Source organism: Maniola hyperantus, chromosome 10 (genome assembly GCF_902806685.2).
Source record: "Maniola hyperantus chromosome 10, iAphHyp1.2, whole genome shotgun sequence".
NCBI classification, from domain to species: domain Eukaryota; kingdom Metazoa; phylum Arthropoda; class Insecta; order Lepidoptera; family Nymphalidae; genus Maniola; species Maniola hyperantus.
Genome location: NC_048545.1, coordinates 8,888,807 through 8,907,100, shown reverse-complemented (window position 1 = coordinate 8,907,100; position 18,294 = coordinate 8,888,807). Strand labels below are relative to the sequence as shown.

The following is an 18,294-nucleotide window of genomic DNA, read 5'->3' as shown; positions in this document are numbered from 1 at the left end:
ATTAATGTGTGTTTGTTTGTTGGTTTGTCCTTCACTCACGCTACAATGGAGCAAAGCATGAGCAAAGGATCGGCGTGATTATTTGCATGGATATATCAAGACCTGGAGACTGATATTTATAATATCTCCTTTTATCCCAGAAAATCAAGTTCCCACGGGATTCCCTCGCGGTCGAAGTCGTCGACATCAGCTAGCTAGGTGTTTATTTATTTTAGTTTCACAGAAATCTTACTCGGATTGAACTCAAGATTTGTTTTAATTTTTTGACTGCGAACATTTCCAATTTTTCTAGTATACCTACTTGCTTGTCGCTTCTTGGTAGATATCGCAAGCTGTATCTGTTATCGGCTGTTAAATACAGGTCCTCTGTTGCGGAGATAGACAATATTTTCAATTCTAGAAATATAAGAAAACGGAAATAACAATTTTTCTTTTCAAAATACCATCTCTATTTTGTTTACCTATCTTTTCTAGACTAGACTTATTCCGTACCCTCAACACGTACGTTTGTTATTATTCTAGCTTGGGAAAACCTTATTTTATAAATGCAGCCTTAAATCAACTAGATTATATTATTATCGTTTTAAGCGTAGTATTTATTCTTCTTATGATATAATTCATAAATCATAATACTTATTTCATTTTTGAAATGTATGAACCCTATGTTTTTCTTAAAAGTAAGTAACTTTTCGCCCCGCACACCCAGACGTCTCCCGTGCTCACCCGCACCGGGTTAGCGCGGGGATTGTGCTGGGCGTTCCTTCCTTGATTGCCACCTTGACCTGTCGCGTACGGTACAAGGCCACTTAAAATAGCAGACACAAATACAAAGTGAAAGCAGTCTGCCATAATACATTTAATGTGATGGAGGCTGTTTTGATCTTTGATTGAGCCATTAAGCTGATTGCCGTACTTTAAGAAATTCAGTAAGTACTAAAAGTTGGCAAAGTGTTTTAATTAACGTCTCAACTCGTTGCCGGCAAGGGAAATAGTATGAAGTTTACGAATTAACTAAAATATCCGCCTCGAAGCCGGCAATAATTTATGCGTCTTGTAATGTAACGTTAGGAGTTTGTAGCGTAAACATTAACTTTAATATTTTATTTTAATTTATTTAATTTTTGCGGCCGTCATAATTTTATTCATACAAACAAAATCCGCAGCAAAGTCACCTAATTAAAAACTAATTTAAGTATCACAATTTTATACCTACGTCCCGTAAATTACTAATGTGCGTGGTCGCCATTTTAGTGTATATTATAGGTAACAATTAACTAACAATACTTGCTTACTATTTATTGATTTATTTAAAACAAATAACTGGATGAAATCATAAACGAAAATTGTGTGTTATAAAATCATAATATTCTCCTCCATCGGTCCTAATTTGAATTAAGTAAACAGTGTGATAATCCTAAAGGGGTACTAAATTACGTAATATGAAGCCATTGTTTCTCAAATTCCACCTCAAATCCCTGACAGGGGTAAATTGTACACATTTTATGACATTAAGCTACACATTATGATAAGCCTGTATACATTCGACGTGACAGGAATGTAATATTGTATAATATTACCATCGTACGATCAAATTTAATACCGCACACCACAATATACCATACGGTATAATAATATCGTATGCCGAGAATGTGATGTCTGTCATGATACCCGTACCTAACACATCTCTCGAATTTCCTATGGTGAAATTGTTTACTTATATTAAACTAGATGATGCTCGCAACTTCGTCCGCGTGGGGTTAGTTTTTTAAAACCCGGTGGGAGCTCTTTGATGTCCTTCTCTGGGATGTAAGCTATCTCTGTACCTCAGTACAAAATTGGTTAAACAGATTGGCCGTGAAAAGCTAGCAGACAGACAGGCACACTTTTGCATTTATAATATTATTAGTATGGATATGGATATGGATATACCTAACTAAATACATTGTTGAAAAATACACTTTTGAATACAGTAAAATCAATAAGTTCGGTCTTTGTAATCTAAACCATTCGTTTTTCACAATAAATGGAGCAGAATCGACTGGTAGGTATACCTAGGTACATTGATGCAATTAGGTCGCACCGCTCTTTTACTTCATGTCACAAAATAACAAAGAAAAACAGCTTATTATTACTGATACATGAAATAAAAAAATATTGCTCGTATGGTCTAGAACTCGTAATTAAAAGGGTTGGGATTCAAAATCGGACATAAATGTAGGTATGCCATGTTCAAAAGGACTGCAACCGGACGCTATAAATTAGAGATGAAGCTTGGAACTGCGGAGTATTTAGGTCCAGTCTTGTTTTCTAAATTCCAGTACGAAATGTTTTACGACATAAAAAGTATACCTAGGGTAGGTATACTTTTTATGTCCCGATCTCTGTGCGTTGTAATCCGATTTACTAATATGATTCATGACCTCTTCTAATTTATCCGTATACCTACTTAAATTGATACTAATTATCTAAATATATAAAAAGAAAAGGTGACTGACTGACTGACTAACTGACTGACTGACTGAATTATAAAAAGCTTACATTTTGGGGATACTCATATGCTATTTTACATGCCGGAAAATGAAAAAATTCCCACGGGATTCTTAGAAAACTTAAATGCACGTAGATGAAGTCACGGGCATCATCTATAATAGAAAATACAATAGATACCTGTCGACCTCCCTGGCGCAGTGGTGAGCGCTGTGGTCTTATTAGTGGGAGGTCCCGGGTTCGATTCCTGGCAGGGGTTTGGAAATTTATAATTTCTAAATTTCTGGTCTGGTCTGGTGGGAGGCTTCGGCCGTGGCTAGTTACCACCCTACCGGCAAAGCCGTGCCGCCAAGCGATTTAGCGTTCCGGTACGATGCCGTGTAGAAACCAAAGGGGTACGGGTTTAATAAAAACTGCCATATCCCTTCCAGGTTAGCCCGCTATCATCTTAGACTGCATCATCACTTACCATCAGGTGAGATTGCAGTCAAGGGCTAACTTGTATCTGAATTAAAAAAAAAAAAAAAAACCTACGGATAAAAACATTGCGTTATTTTGATCACGTACAACTTAACGGTCGGAATAAAACGGCCTCTTTTTGAATTAAACTGTCACTAACAATGAATTCCAACAAAGAAATGAGACTTACGAGAGCAGATAACAAGTCGTGAGGGTGAAATAAATTCCAGAATAAGAAGTTTGATGAAAATCCATCTCACAATAGGTAGGTAGAGGTTACATTATGTTTCATATATTATTTTGAAAGTAGAAAATTAACTAATCCTAGAAATTAACTGTTAATTCCTAGGATTACGGAAGGTGGATTGCAATCGCTCCGTGAAAAAATATTATAGGTAGCCTATATCAGTAGGTACCTACCCTTATTATAAATGCGAAAGTGTGTTTGCTTGTTGCTTTGTTGGTATGCCCTTCAATCACGTCGCAACGGAGCAACGGATTGACGTGATTTTTTGCATGGGTATAGTCAAAGACCTGGAGAGTGGCATAGGTTACTTTTTTCCCGGAAAATTAAAGAGTTCCTACGGGGTTTTCGGAAACCTAAATCCACGCGTACGAAGTAGCGGGCATCAGCTAGTGGCTTATAAAATTAATATCTAAGCAATATACCTACCCCACCCACAATGTTTCTATTTTTTGGATATAAATACCTGATTAACATCAATAACATGCAGAAGATGAAAATATTTTTATATTTCTAAACTCTACAGTCTATTGACTCGGGACTTCCAATTTGCTCTTTATGAGTCCTTAAAATTCCATTCAGGTTTACAAGAAAAAAGTAATTAACGTTGTTTCCTGCCGCGACATTAAATGAATCAAATTGTTGGAAAGAAAATCCTTTATAAATTGCGCTGTTAAGTTAAAGGTAAATTTTATAATGGGATTACAAAGAACAATTTAAAAATAATTGCATTTAGTTTTTCTTGTCTTACTTTTTTTTAAACTGAAGTCGGTAATTATATTTGCAACTCCTCCAAAAAATAACAACAGAGTAAGTAACTCTCTGTTTTGATAGACGATCTCAATTAGCAGAAAAATGATAAAAGAGTGAATTTGTTTCGCATTCAGCAATAGTAAAGGATGATAATGTATAGTGTCATCATCATCACGATCAACCCATCACCGGCTCACTACAGAGAACAGGTCTCCTCTCAGAGTGAGAAGGGTTTTGGCCATAGTTTACCACGCTGGCCAAATGCGGATTGACAGACTTCACACACCTTTGAGAACATTATGGAGAACTCTCAGGCATGCAGGTTTCATTACGATGTTTTCCTTCACCGTTAGAGCAAGTGATATTTTAATTACTTCAAAACGCACATAACTCCGAAAAGTTAGAGGTGCGTGCCCGGGATTGAACCCCCGACCTCCGATTGGAAGGCGGACGTCCTAACCACTAGGCTATCACAGCCTGTATATTAATTATCTTCATCATAATCAACCGATAGACGTCCACGTAGACATTTAGACAGGTTTCTTGTTGGGACTTCCACACGCCACGGTCTTAGCGGCGCCTGCGTCTGTCCACCAAGTGTAATATAGTCTGCGACAGGTCGAGATGCCAATCGGGGTTTGAGGCGGGGGAACACGTCGCATAACCGCACGTCCGCACCAGGATAGCGCGGCGGCTGTGCGGGTGTGCGGGCATTCCCTCCCTGATTGCTGTTTCAACCTGTCACGTATTATACAGATGGCTAGATATTTTTGAAGTGCAACTGCCAAGTTTTTGTTGTTTTCTCGGGAACAAGTGGTAAATTCACTTGAGTTTGGACTTCTTAAAAGTACTTGCCAAATAATAAAAAAGTTTCTTTTCTATTCTATTAAAGGATTAAACTTAAGCCCGCAAAAGTTCAATGCAAAAATACTAAGCTGAGTAAAATATGAATTTGTTAACACGATAAGTAGATAATAACAAACCGGGCCTGTTTTTACACTAGTTTTTGCTTCCGTCCATCCGTCCATCATTCTGTCATCAAGGCGAAACTTTCACACATTTGATGCTCACTGGAAAAACTGACGCGAAGTTTTGCGGCCTGGCGATACGAACGATGTTTTAATTACAGCGCCCGAAAATTACAGTGTGGAGTTTTTTGAGGCTCTGCGGGAAATAGTGGTGGTATACGATTACATACGTTAGCGTGAAAACATTTTTAGAAAATGATAATAAATTTTACGCATTGGTATGCCTCTCTCATCGAGAGTTACATTTTTGTTCCGTTTGCCGTGGAGACCTTGGGGCCATGGAGTCAGTGCTAAAAAAAATTTAAGGCTCATTTCACCTCGATTCATTCGCTTTCGATTTCAACGCTCCGCACACTCGCATAGCCCCCGTGCAAACCCTGTACGGGCGAGTGCGGGTGACGAGCGGGTGTACGGGGCGTCCCCCTGCCTCATACCCCGATTGCTATCTCGACCTGTCGCATACTAAATAAGGTACTATGGGAGCGCGCAGACTAGTTGCAAGTTAGTTGTACGTGTCGTGGTCGTGTGTTCCGACCACATCTACTCGCGTGGTTCCGACGACCGAATACAATACAAATTTGGTGGGATTTTTAATTCACGCTCATACGTTAAACATAAAAAATAGATGTAGAAAAGTAGATTAACTTGGTGGACTAAACTGTTTGTGGGATCAAAGTGAGTCAAGTTATCACTTACGTAGGGCAAAACGGTACGTACTAGATCTATTTGAGGCTCGTGTCACCCTGGCCTGCATAGGTAAATACGAACCTAAGTACAAAAACGAGTAATTTACGCCGAAAATATGCCCAAGCTGAATACGCCTAGCTCGAGCGCAAATGGAAATATATTATAGAGCTAAGAGGCAAGTGAAGTTTACGCGACCTTATCACGGCCTGGCATCGCGGTTATGGCATTATTAAAGTAGACCGTACGTATCCACCGACGCTGAAAAATACGTGACCGATTTACACAATTTTTTGCCGCTGAAGAATAGCTTTCCACAAATTTAAGGTCGGCACTGACGGTCGTGAATAAATTATGTTAATGAACGGTTTGGCAGCGCATCCGAAAGTTGATTTGGGTTTGAATTGTGCCACTTTTTCCTCTACTTGAATGAGTAATAGGCAATCCATATTAAAAAACTTTATTCATTCATTACGTACATAACACAATATGTTATTATAAATTACCTATACGGCCGTTGCCTTTTTAGATTTGTATTAAAATCATAGTATCGGAGAAATCCTAAATATCTTTCAAAAAGGTTCTCAACGTTACTGTCACCCTCCCGAAACTCGCATCCTACCCCATGAGTCATCTCAGGCAGCCAAGCAGTAAGTAGGTACGTCTAATTTTACATTATAGCTTTTGTATTATTATACTAAAGCAACATGCGTAGAAGTTATTGACTGAACATTTTTATCAATGAAAAAAAGCCCTATTTCAAACCAAAAACCGTAGGTACTGAAGAGTGAAGACAGTCCATAAATTATGCTAATAAGTGGTTTAAGGCAATTTTAATATCACACCCTCTATTATTAACTAAGTATTATCTCATACAGTAGCTTTGTGTATACGAGAAGTTTTGTCAATATTATGTGCAATTGAAAGCATTAAGATTGCATTTGGAGTCTCAGTTTTTTTTTCTTATTATTCGTACCTAATGTAGTCATTCGTATTCAATATTGTGACTTTCCATAGGTATGCTAAATTTAATTATGCCTAATTTTCTTTCAATTGTTTCAATAATTAAAGAACCAAATGGCATTAGGGACATGTCACTTCAAAGCGCTTTGTTGAGAATCACGTGACCGTTTCACTTTACTTTTCCCCGTTTAAAAATAGCTTTTCGCAGAGGCCCAATCTGACGGCCGCGCATAAATTATGTTAATGAACAGTTTGGAAGCGCATCCGTTCATTTTCACGATTGCGTGGAGGTATTCCGTAATTTACATGCCTAATAACCCAATATTTCCTGTGGCTATAGTGATTGTACAATTTAAACATTACATAAAAATAAGGTAACGTAAGCAACTCGATATACCTACCTACAATGCGGCGTTGCACACAATCACTATACTAAGAAAATGATTGAAATGATAGATCTACCCAATTGTATTGCTTTCAGCAATTATTACAGAATTAATAATTCCTGTAATAATGCTTCCTGCGGAAAATGAAGCACTAGAATTTGGCCTGTCAATTCAATTTAGAAATTAAATTAGGTACGCACAACAGAATTGCCAGGATATCACATAATTTACAGGCTATTTCTACCGTTAGATGTGAGTAAATAAAACTCGACCAGTTATTCTTAGATAAGTATATAAAATTAACGTGTGTCTGTCTGTTTTCCTTCTGTGCATTTTTGTTTTGTAAATATAACTCTTACCTATTCTTTTGAAACAAATTAAGGGAATTAAATAAACAGAATACCGAGTGATAAAGTTCGGACTACGGGGGCAAAATAAATTTCCGGTTTAATTTACTGTGCCTTTATTTCTTATTCTTAATTATTAATGTTGGTAATTCAAAGGAGAAATTTACCGGAAAATGAGTAGTGTATAATTGGGCATTCTAGATCATTAAAGCATGTTTCGTTTCACTTCGTTTCACTTCGTTCCACTTCGTTCACGAAACATGCTTTAGTGATCTAGCAATGCCCAATTATAGCTTTTGCATTTCGTTCATTCGAAACATGATTTAGTGATTGCGCAACTAAGATTTCATAAAGGTTAATCATTAACTAAGATGGTTTGCAATTTTCAATATAAACTATGGTGACGTTGAGAAACTGTTACTTTATTCGAGTTTGTTAAAGCTATCACACAAAAATGAGATTTGAAAAGCAGCCTCAATCACTTAATTTTAATAACATTTGTACTGTTAGCGAAAATACTACATTCCGTCATGGTAAACTACTTCCCAATACAATACGGTGTCTTATATGTGGTCCATCGAACTGTGGTAAAACCAATTTAGTCATCGGTCTTCTCCTACACGAAAATGGATTACGATTTAGAAACGTTTATGTTTATTCAAAAACCTTGTATCAACCTACATATACGCTTTTAGAAAATATTTTGAAAAGAGTACCGGGAGTGTCTTACTTTAAATACCACGCTAATAATGATGTCCTTAGTCCTCAAAGCGCTAAACCTAATTCAGTCATAATTTTTGATGACGTAGCATCTGAAAAACAAAACAACATCAGAGATTACTTTGCTATGGGTAGACACAAGTTTGTTGACTGTTTTTATTTAAATCAAACATATACAAAAATTCCTAAACAGCTTGTGAGAGACAACGCTAATCTCATAGTTTTATTCAAACAGGATGACATTAATTTGAAACATGTTTATGACGAACATGTCAACACTGATATGTCCTGGTCATTATTTCGAGAAATGTGTTCAAAAGTATGGAATAATCCATATAATTATCTAGTAATTAACAAAGATTGTCCTAAGAATGAAGGAGGTTATAGAAAATCATTTGATACATTCATTGTGTTCGATTAATCATGTTAATTTATTTAAATATAGACGTTTCCTTCAAACCACGTCATTGATTTAAACGTATACATATATAACACTCCTATTATTTTTATAATGGACCGTCATATAAAGCAGCAGATTATTGAAGCATCCGAAGCTGTAAAAAGGAAATTAAAATTATTGAAAGATTCAAAAACTGATAATGATATGGTTCTTCAATCAGTATTTAAACCTATTACTACTTCACTTGATCGTATCGCCGATAAAAATAATAAAAATATTGATTTTGAAAATTTTGATGTTTCTAAAGAACCTGAAAGCCGTGAATGGAGCCAGTTAGATCTGAAACAGGATACCACGTTATTGGATCCAAGCGATTCTAGTAATCCTCAAGAGTCAGATGATGAAAATAGTGATGCGTCATTTAAATCGAGTGAAACATCTAGTTGGTCCCTATCGTCAGAAAATTTCGGGGATATTCCATTCGGTGTACGATCTGTAAATGGAAAACCTTTCATAGGTCTTACTCCGATTAAAATTAATAGTAATTCTTTTGTAATTGCTGAAAAAGAATATAAAAAGACTCCTGGTCTTAATGAATTGTTACTTAGTAGAAACCCTAACCTATCTTTGATCGATAAAGAAGATATAATAAACTATAAAGCAATCCTTTTGACAACGAATGTACATCGTCGAGACTATGATCCATCAAAACCAATTAAAAGTAACAAAGGTCAAAAGTACATGACTATAATAAAACCAATATTTCAAATCCCTACTTTGGAGGAAAGTAAGAAAACTGTGAGAGGTGATGGTCTTCCTTTTATGAAATTAATAAAACCCAATACGGATTACGTTTATTGGAATAACCCTAATGAATTGGTTGAACGATTGAAACTTTTGATTGCTTCAAAACAAGCTGGTAATACTGGATTAGATAATGAGATAATATCGATAATCGAAGAACTCAGAGAAAACGGTGATCTTAATTAGTATATAAATACTAGAAATATTATCTGATTAGAGCAGTAACATTTTATCCATACTTCTAAGCTGATCAAAATGAATATCGATAAATTCGGCCATCACGTTCATAAGCGTCTACGTGTGTCAGAATTATTTGATTTTGATGACCTTGTAAAAAAGACAGAAACTGGAGAGGTTGATCTCAAATCATCATATTTAAAAGGTTTACCATCACCAAAATCACGCGATCACGCAGTTAACAAAGAATATGTAGACAATTTAATAAATAATTTAGATAAAAATATTGTTCTTGACAAATATTTAAAGTTCGAAAATAAAACACTTGATTTGCAGTACGCAAAAATGAAAAACTTACAATCTCCATCAGAACCAAACGATGCTGTTACCAAAAACTACGTTGATCAAATTCTGAGTAATTATTGCACTAAAGAACAATTGATACTTGAAAAAAGTATTTTAAATAGACAAATTGCTATGTTAGTGGTAAAAAGTTTGCGTGAATATTATACTAAGTCTGAAATAAATAAACTCATTCAAGCTTCAACTAAACATGAGTAAGCAACAAGTTGTTGAAGAAATTCATAAGCAAGCTCGAAAAAACTTTCAGCGTCGACATGTAAAATTGAAAGGTTTACATGATTTGTGGCAAGCTGATTTAATTGATATAAAAAATATCTCAAATGTCAATAACAATTTTAAATATATCTTGGTTGTAATTGACTGTCTTTCAAAATATGTTTGGGTATTTCCTCTTAAAACCAAAAATAAAGAAGAAATTTTCAATAAGTTTAGTACATTATTTAAAACAGGATCCGTGCCAAAGAACTTGCAAACTGATTTTGGAACAGAATTTTATAACAAGATGTTTAAAAAACTTATGAATGATTATGGTATTAATCATTATTCCACATATTCAACCAAAAAGGCTTCTATCGTCGAAAGAGTAATAAGAACTCTGAAGAACAAGTTATACAAATACTTTAGTCTAGTGGGAAATTATAAATGGTTAGGTAAACCACTTCAAAATGTTGTAACATCGTATAATAATACTGTCCATCGCTCAACTCGGTACAAACCAGTTGATGTAAAGTTTGATAACGTTTCAAAAGTTTTGTGTAATATAAAAAAATCACAAAAATATAATAACACCCTCAAAGCGAAATTAAAAATTGGTGATTTTGTAAGGATAAGCAAATACAAAGGTTGTTTTGAAAAAGGTTATACGCCAAACTGGTCAACTGAAGTTTTCACGGTTATAAAAGTCAATAAAACCTGTCCGATCACATATCACATTAAAGATCAAAACAATCAAATAATATCTGGTATATTTTATCAAGAAGAACTCAAAAAATCTAAATGTCCTAATGTATACTTAATAGAAAAAGTTATCAAAAAAAGAGGAAGTAAGCTCTTCGTTAAATGGTTAGGATTAAGTGAAAAAGAAAATAGTTGGATCGATAAAAGCACATTGGTTTAAATATATAAATTATAACGTATCTAACTATAACATTATTGTAATACAAGTAATGAAAGCAAGAGGACTTGTTAACACTGTAATTGACAATTTACCAATAGAGCTACATTTACCAGGATATAACTTTTGTGGACCAGGTACAAAGTTAAAGAACCGATTGGCTCGAGGTGATAAAGGAGTTAATTTATTAGACGAGGCGTGCAAACGTCACGATATTGCTTACGATAATTTCAGTGATATAGACAATCGTCACAAAGCAGATATCGAACTAATGAAGCAAGCTAAACAAAGACTGCGTTCACAAGATGCAGGGAAGGGTGAAAAAGTAGCTTCGTGGCTCGTCAATAAAGTTATGAAGGCTAAAATAAGAACTGGCGCTGGTGTTAAAAAATTCAATTCAATTGTTTCCAAAATACGTCGAGGGATAAGCAAATTAAAAAACAAAAGCAATAAATCTGCTATTAAGTACGCTTATGCAGCTGCAAAAAAAATCGTCGGTAAAACTAATCGACTTCGCCTGCCTAGAGTGATACCTGTTCCAAAATCGGGAGGTGTTTTGCCTTTAATACCAATTTTTGCTGGTCTATCTGCTTTAGGCAGTTTAGCTGGAGGTGCTTCAGCTATTGCAAAAACTGTCAACGATTTCTTAAGCGCTAAAAAATCCTTCTCGCAAAACAAGCCTAAGGAGTCTATCGCTTTAGGCAAAGGATTATACGTTAAACCTTATAAAAATGGCCATGGTATTTATATAAATAATGCAAAAAACTGAAGGTTAGGCTACCCAATAGAGCTTTGACTGATATTGATATTAAAAAATTTGTTAATAAACATTGTATTCCACACTTTCGAGGAGTGTTCATGAGAAATAGCTTACCTAATAAAATAAACCGTATTGAATGCGGCATTGTTAATTTGGATGATGTAAAAAATAAAGGAACACATTGGGTAGCCTATGCTAAATTGAAAGATTACTGTGAATACTTTGACAGTTTTGGTGATTTGAAACCACCTAAAGAAATAAAAAAGTATTTAAATGTTTGCAATATTTTTTATAACTATGATAGGTACCAAAAGTTTAATACTGTTAATTGCGGTCATCTATGTTTAGAATTTTTACAAAATTTTTGGATTAAAAATCATATAAATTAATAGACAGTTATTTCATTTCAGTCATACTCATAATGTCCTTTACACTGTCAATTACAGGCAACACGTCAAATTTAGAAACAACATATTCTCCGAGCTTACTGTTAGACGGTGAATATGAGTGCGCTCTATTGTATTTATCCACTTTTAACTCGATTCCGAATATAGATGCCAGTAATAACAAATTTTATTATGCATCAAATCAAGTGGTAGAAATCCCTGAAGGAACCTACGAATTTCAAGATATTTGTGATTATCTAAGGGGACACATTGTTGGATGTTCACTAAAACTTTACTGTAATAATAATACGCTGAAAACATTTCTTTACTGTTCTCAAGATTTTAGGGTTTAGCAGTCAGACCCTAAAAGCTAATATATTACACGAGTCGACGTTACCAGTCAATATTTTATCAACAACCGTGGTGAGGGTTGAATGTGATATTATAAGCGGTTCCTACATAAATGGTAATCCTAGTCATATTTTATATGAATTTGCACCGAACGTGCCACCTGGATATAGAATTATTGAAATACCTAAAAATATAATCTATTTCCCTGTGAATCAGAGTGACATTAATAACCTCAGTATACGAATACTTGATAGTAAAAATAAATTAGTTAATTTACGTGGCGAAGAAATTCAATTATATCTTCATATAAAAAAACGAAATGATAGATTACAGCAAAAATACAATTCCTCGATTTGAACAAACCAGTGGTGAAAAAAAGAAGCTTTCAAAATCAAACAGTGACAATAAATACACATCACTACAGCATGGGTCACTCAGTGCTAAATCATTCGCCCGCAAAACTACACATCCTAAAAAGAAGATTAAATTAACACTTAAAAATAAGAAATTTCTTCAATCTATTGGATTATCAAAATGACTATTTTGAACATAATTAATTCTCCCGTCTATGACACTTCCATAGAGAGTATTGAAGTTCACTCTTATAAACCATACGGAACCAGCTTCAACACAAACGATGAAATTAGAATTCCTATCAACCAGCAAGATTTATATGTCTTACCCTCAGAGAGCACGCTGTATATAGAAGGGGTCATATCCGTTCAAAATATTGAAACAAAACAAACAGTTTCAAGTATTCAACTAACTAATAATTCTTTTCTTTATCTGTTTCAAGATATTCGATATGAACTGAACGGAGTTGAAATAGATAAGGTTAAAAATACTGGTATCACTACAACAATTAAATCTTTGCTTTCATTTAGTGATCATGAAGCTAAAATGGCTAAAGCATGGGGCTGGGACTTAAATGGTACTAAATGCAAAGGCAGCTTTTCAGCTTCTATCCCTCTATGTAATATAATGGGGTTTGCTGAAGATTATAAAAATATTATTATGAATTGTAAGCACGAATTAGTTATTCTGCGAAGTAATAATAATATGAACGCAGTAAAACTTAACACTGGTGATTTTGTACATGATATTCAAATAAACAAAATAGTATGGCGTGTTCCTCATGTTAAGGTATCTGACAGAGAAAAAATTAATTTACTAAAGTATCTAGAAAAAGATAGACCGATTCAGTTAGCTTTCAGAAATTGGGATTTGTATGAATATCCTCTGCTACCCAAAACTACTAAACATACTTGGTCTATTAAAACGTCATCTCAAATTGAGAAACCAAGATATGTAATTATAGGTTTACAAACAAATAGAAAAAAACAATGTACAAAAAAGACATGTCTCAATTTGATGAATGTGATTTACGTGATGTTAAAGTGTTTCTAAATTCTACATACTATCCATATGAAAGTTTGAATGTAAATTTTTCAAAGGGTCAGTTCACTTTATTATATGAACAGTATGTCAGATTTCAACAGTCTTTCTACGGTCGTAGACCTGAACCATTGTTGGGTTTGGAAGAATTCAGGACGAGGGCTCCTCTTTTTGTAATTGATTGTTCACGGCAAACTGATAACTTGAAAACAGGACCGGTAGTGAACATAAGGCTAGAGTTAGAAAGTAATTCAGAAATACCTGATCAAACTGCAGCATATTGTCTCATTTTGAACGACTGTATTATCGAGTATAAACCACTTAGTAGCATTGTTAAAAAAATATCATGAATTCAGAAATCTTAATTGTAGATTTACAAGGCTTCAAAAACAGTGGTAATGAATTCATAATAAAAGAATTTTCACTTGGATTTGAAAAAAAGGATTGTACACAAACATTTTTGATTAAACCTCCTTACCCCTTTAGTAAATTGACTAAAGAAGAAAAGAAACAAGTACTATGGTTAGAAAAGTATAATGGAATGAGATGGAGCGAAGGCTATATAGACTATTACGAATTTAAGCGTATTATCGTACCATTCTTGAATAAAAGAGTGATACTTACAAAAGGTCACGAGAAAATAAAATGGATAAAAGAGCTGTGTTCAAACTGTTCAGTGATAGATTTATCTGATCATGGCTGCTTTAATCTTTCAAGATTACATATTGAATATTGTAAGAATCATGATTTTAATTGTATTTTTCATGCTAAAAAGTGTGCATTAAAAAACGTTTTGTGTATCAAAAAGTGGATTTCTGTAAATAATATTGAAGTTTAATTATAGATATTATAGGTATACATGTTTACTCGATTTTTAAAATAAAACAACCTGAAATATATTTATAAACTAGTTTTATTTTATAAAATTACTTACAAGCTACTTTACTCATACCCCACTATTACAAATACAAATTAAAATCTATAACCTATAACTTACAAAGTCAACGAGCCGTGGAATTATAATTTTTATACCTACATATTACTATCACACATTTTTTTGAAATTTTTCTTATAACACTTTCAGTAAAATCCATTATTTCATCTACAGTGTCTTCAACCACATACTGGGTACTCAAAATTATATTGTCTCGATTATCATCGAAAGTTAAGTCACAAACTTCGATTTTAATTAACCGGTGACCTTTTTTTAACACTTTACGTACAACAAAAGTTGTGCTATTTTTATCAGATTTTCGTTTTGATGGTTTTGATTTACATTGACTGGGACTAGGATTTTTTATTTCTTCAACTTCAGTCTCAAAATCATATAGCTGACCACACTGAAATTCACTAGAGTAGCTCATATCTGTAAAAGAAAATACTGTTCGCTATCAAGCTACTCGTAGATCTACATAATATGTAGTACCTTAAATACAATATAACTTACCTACAGTAATATTTGTCAAATTAAATAAAATTAACGTATGAAATAACAAAATAAACTACTGAAGCCGTGACACAGTTGACCGTCAATGAAACATGATGCGATACTTTAATAACCTCGTTTTTGCAGGTTCAATGCGCTATGTTTATGCTATCTGCTAACTTTGCAAAATTAGAAGCGTGCCAAATAAGTGTTAAGACTTAATAAAACAAGCCCTATTAAAAAATTAAAAAGAAATCGTTTTATGACCCCATGCAACTGTTGAGATTTTATCTGATTTAATGTAACGTTTGTCATCTTGGCTGGACAGTGCAATCTTATTTACAGATTGGGTGAATATTTCATGTTTGATAGATTTAAACAATATATTTTGCTTACGAATTAGTGAATTATTGAGTAAAACATTTTGGTAATCGTTTGATGACAAATCTCGAATAACGTTCCTTTTAATCCCCTTAGCTTTTTTTATTACTTTTTTTTCAGTTTTAATGCAGTATAACTTCGATCTCAAACCAACAAATTCTGTGACTATTTCACCGCCCAATTCATCTTTAAATAAACCAGGAATTTTTTGTTTACAATCGGTAACTGAAATGTATTTCGTTCAATATAGTTACTTGTATCAAAAAATTTATAAAATTATTTCTTAAATCATTATAAAAATCATCTGTTTCGATGGTGTAAACGAAACTATCCGTGTCTGTGTAACAAAGGTGGATGCGGTGTTTATAAAATGGTTTCATCACAGAATAATGAAATTGATACATATGACTCTTGGAAAGCTCCAACACGGAAAAGCCAATATAAATAGGTTTATCTAAAATAATTCGTTCGGGTTTCATTTGAATCGCTACTAGATCTTTTGAAAAGATTGAAGTGCTATGAAAATTTGGACGAGATATTAATTTATTGGCCCCGAGAGTCTTGTTTGTCTTATTTTTACTGTCAGTCCAACAGTTTACTAATTTGACATCGACTCTATTTTCGGTGTTTTCTAAGGTCTTTCCAAATACTGAATTATTAAATAGTTTAAAAAGCTCCTGCTGAAATGGAGAAGTAGCTTTTTTACGAAGTTCTGTGTTCAAATCGATGTATTTTTTTAAGAAGGGTTTTTGTTTGAAAGTAACCACACGATGAATTTTATTAAGATGCAAACCGTTTTTTAAGCATGTTTTTAAATGCACGTAATGTATAACGTAGTGAAACTTTGAGTAAAGATTTGGAATTAATTTAGAAGTTTTACCACCTTGGGGTATGAACTTTTGGGCACAAAAAGGATAATCATTGTGAAAACAGTGTAAATGTTCAGGATATGATATGTCTACTTCTAAAATAAAACCAAATTCAGCATCATCTGACACTTGCAAAACATCTAAATGTTTTATCTCAATCTGATTTAAAAACCTAAAGTCAGATACAGGCAATGTTTGACTCATGCTGTATCCATATAAATTGTTACAATCAATATAGACAATATATGAACTTGGTTTAGAAGGGTCATATGCATTCATATACTTGTTATTTGCCTTAGCGTGCCGTGTCGAACACATACAAATCCCTCCACGTATACCTTTTTGTATTAGACGAACAATTTCCAAATCATTTAGCAACTCTAATCTGATTCCTGTTTTAAGCAACATTGCATCGAATGATAGACTAGGCGCTGTTAAATAAAATGCTGGATCAAGCTGATAATTGAATTTGCAAACTTTTCTAAAATTTTCAAAAATGTCTGTTAATAATAATACGTCAGTTTTAAGGTAGAGATCAGTATATTCGCCCATGTTTAAGATGCCAAATGTTTCCCAAACGGTTTTAGCGTGGTTATAACAAGCATCACTGACATTTTCATCATTTAACATATTATAAAAAACATTGTTTCGGTGGAAGTTGATCATATAGAAACTTTTTCCAATCAGTCATAAAGTCATAAGGATATACTCCCTTTCTTTTTACTAATTGAAATTGGGACTCCTCGGGAAAGTATTTTTTCAAGTATATAAAGTCATCGGTGTCTAATCCGTTCACTAATTTTGCAATGCTCGCGCTTAAAAACTTATAAGAATCTACAAATCTAACTTGTGCAAACTGACTATCAGAAATCTTTAAAAATTTTGTGAACGATATGTAACTTTCCTTACTCTTAGGAATAACTTTTATATTTCCTTCGAGTTCGCCTAGCTCTTTTATAAATAAATGACAATCATAACCCGACAAATTATGAAAAAATATTGGTAATAGTTTTGGAACGCTATAACGCAAATTACAATACTGATGTGCTGCGCCGCGATAACAACCTGTCAAATGACAATGGTCTCTAACTTTATCAAAAAATAATAACTCATTACAGATGTGGCACTTCGAAGCGGAAGCATGAGCTTTAGCATTTTCTTCTGAAATATAATTGGTATCTCAGTGTTCAAAATACAATATATTTCTTTAACATCTTTTAAAAGAAACTCTATGAACTTTATCACACAATCAGGTCCTCGGTATTGTCTAAACTTATTAAGATTTTCATCAAAAGAACAGACAATATGATATGCAAAGGCGGCAGGAACGTGTAGCTGTTGTTTTGCCGTGTAACTACAACAAGGGTCAGGCTCGCAACCATGAACTGGTTTTAATAATGTTTCAAAATCTGCATAAATAACAAAGGGTACATCTTGCTTACGTTGAAAATTTTTAAATTGTACAAAAGAACCTTTTTCTGGTAAAACTGTAGCTACACCACTACAAATGTGATTATTTAAATTAATTTCGGTTGAAAAGAAAAGAAGGCAATCATCACAAAAATATAGTTTAGCGTGGTGTTTTGTAACTTGTCTCCCAACGAGACGCGGTAAATTTTTTATGAGAACGTAGTGTGATTTATTGCCTTTGTCAATCAAAAGTAAATTAACTTTTATTTTACGCTTAAACTCTGATCTATATATAGGACCTACAATCGTATTACTGTTTTTTAAAGAGTATACATTAACAGAAATATTAGAGTTATTAGATTCGAATACCTTAATATCTGCAAATGT

At 33.7% G+C, this 18,294-nt stretch overlaps 1 protein-coding gene across 2 annotated transcripts in view; it reads left to right on the top strand.

Moving 5' to 3' along the window:
• LOC117985940 (lachesin-like) overlaps positions 1–18,294 on the top strand; it is a 111,909-nt gene that overhangs the window by 72,834 nt on the left and 20,781 nt on the right. The gene's annotated exons all lie outside the window — the stretch shown is intronic.